This window comes from Talpa occidentalis, unplaced genomic scaffold, assembly GCF_014898055.3.
Source record: "Talpa occidentalis isolate TD23 unplaced genomic scaffold, MPIMG_talOcc4v2.1 talOcc4.6, whole genome shotgun sequence".
NCBI lineage: Eukaryota > Metazoa > Chordata > Mammalia > Eulipotyphla > Talpidae > Talpa > Talpa occidentalis.
In genome coordinates this window covers 8,370,999-8,373,970 of record NW_023604972.1, presented here as the reverse complement: position 1 = coordinate 8,373,970, position 2,972 = coordinate 8,370,999, and positions in this window count along the sequence as shown.

Below are 2,972 nucleotides of genomic sequence, written 5' to 3'. Positions count from 1 at the left end.
CAGCTATTTTAATTCTCCAAATAATCCTATGAGCTATGTGTTTTATCCATGACTTAAAAAAAAAAAAAAGAAACATGATTGCAGGGTGAAGTAAATGAGCCATTCCTAGCAATTCTACTCCTAGGTATCTATTCAAAGAGCACAAAAAGACTAATTTGAAAGGAAACCTATGCTTATTGCCTCTCTATTTACAACAGCCGCGATATGCCTCATGCCTCAGAACAGATGAGTGGATAAAGGATGCCATGCATAGCACAATGGAATACTACTCAGCAATCAAAAAAAGATAAACTCATGCCATTTGTGGCAATGTGGATGAAGCTGGAAGAGATTATTCTAAATGAAGGGAGCCAGAAGGATAAAGCTAAATACCTGATGGTTTCACTTATATGTGGAATCTAGAGAAATCAAACAAAGGATCAGAGAAAGACAAAACTGTAAAAGTGACCTTGAAAGACCTGAGATACTCATGAGAGGAATGAAAGTGTGATAGAGATGGGGAGAGTAGAGAGTTGGGGGGAGGGGGTTGGAAGAGAGTGCAGTGGCGTGTGGTAGAGACTGTGGGGACCTTAGTGGTGGGAAAATCATGGTTGCTGCACCCGAGGGGAGAAATCCTATACTGTGAAAAAATAAACAAGGACTTTTAAAAATAGATGATTGATTAATAGATAGACAGACAGATATTCCAAATCACACAACCTACAAGAAACAGATCTTGAGTTTGAATCTAGACTCCTATGACTGAAAAACCTAAACACTTTGCTAACACACATCCTGCTCCAAAATGACCCCACATGACAATGAAGACTATGTCTTAAAAGCATGAACTCTGGAATTAGATAGCTTGATCAGGATCCTAACTCTGCCATTAAAATTTATTGTAAAGTATCAATAATATCGATGTCAATATTTATTAGTATTATTAATAATAATGGGGGTATCACAATGATTATAAGAGTATAAGAATAAAACAACTTAGCAGTGTTTGGATGAATGCAAAACCAATGTACGTCAGCTAGGTGAACGTGAGGGTTACCAGGAGAAATGCTTGGACAATTCTTGCAACTTCACCAACTTTCATCTATGGTTTTCTAAGTTATAACAGGGAACCCTCTTTTTAGAACAGCTGTGGTTATCTCCACAGTATTCTGCACTTTAATTATTTTTTGCTCATTTGCCCCTGACTTACACAGACAATTACAGTTTAAAAATGCAGATCACAAGAAGATTTCATTTGCATTTTAGGATATGATATTACGGTCTATATTGCCCAGCTGGCTCATTTATGCTGTGTGTAAATTATGGTTTATTTTATTCATGAAAATTTGCACCAGACTCTAAGTTATAATATCAAAACTATTACACTTAACTGAAGAAATTTGGCTAGGAGGCTGCTAATGAATCCTTTTTCTCTCCTCGCTGGGTTGCAGTCAGTTAGGAACACACAATACACCAAATCAGTTGAACACAGTATGACTTTATTATTGATAAAACTACTTGCAGAATGGGCCAGGGCCCATCATGTGCTTCTTAGAAGCTACGATTTCCAACCAAAACTATCCAGCAGCAAGAAGAAAAGTAAAAGGAGACTAGAAATTTGCAGACTTTCACAGACACAGAAAAAGAAGAGGGTGCTGCCCTCCCATGTGGGAGCTGTAGAAAAGGGGGGTCTGCATGATGATGTATCAGCCTCCTGTTCCCCCCAGATTCCAGGTCAGATGTCATTCCTTCTCAAATGGAGGCCCAGGGGATTCAGCCCCTGCCTGTTCTCCCAATTGTTCTCAGTGCCCTTGTCCTCCTCACAACATTCAGTGGAAAGTTCTTGATTCGCCCTGTGTCCTTGCTATCTGTGCTCCCAGAACACTGTGTCACCCACCTCTTGACATGATTCAACCCTTCCGGTCGTCCTTGTCTCAGTTCGAAGGTCAGCACTTTGGAAAGACATTTCACAATTACCAAAACAGAAGATATTCTCTGGAGTCCTGGTTATATAATCCTGTTTCACTTTATTCAAAGTATCTGAAATAATCTTAGTTATTTGTTTGCCCTCCTGTTTACTAAATGGGTTATTTTACTTGATCAGAGTGGACAAATACTTTCTGTGAAGGGCAAGAGGGTAAGTCAGGTTTTGAGTTCTGCAGGGTCTTGGCTGTGACCTCTCAGCTCTAATGTTATAGAATGAAAAGAGCCATAGGTGAAACAGAAATGAGTGAACATGACTATATTCCAGTAACATTTTATCTTCAAAGCAGGTAGTAGGCCGAATTTGAACTGAGACCATAGTTTTCTGACCTCTAGATTAGAATATTAACTCATGAAAACAGACTTGTCTCATCAGAACTCACTTCTTCACCTAGCACAGTATCTGGAATCGAGCAAGTTTTAAATAAATATTGTTGTATGAATAAATGCATCCAGCTGAAGTCAGGAAAAAAAATCTCCTCTTGAAAAAACAAAAAGAAGAACAGATTTTCCCCTAATAAAGTCTAAACTTTTTAATATTTTTTTTCTTTTATATAATAAATATTATTTTTGGAACTGAATTAAATTTTTTTGTAGTTCATCTTCATAGAAACCTCATGTGATATCTCACTTCCCAGAAAATCACGGAATCAAAATATTTTGCTTCAGAAAATTAATTTACTTTGAGAAGTAAGCCAAAGTGATTTAGCTTTTGAGGGAGTAAACAAAATGTTTCACTATAGCAACTAGGATTGGTTTCATAGCCATCCTTGATGGAATGTGATTGTTGAGGAAAGGGAGGGATAATTGGGCTCAAAACCTGAATCCCATTGCAGCTCTATAATTAATTATTTTTGTGACTTTTAGGTCAGGCATTTTAATCTCTGAGTCTCAGTTTTCTTATCTGAAAAAGTACTGAATTACTTGGCAAAAAAAAAAAGCACATACAGATTGAGTGCCTACCACACAATGATCATTGTTTTATAACTACTTTGTACATATTATCTTAC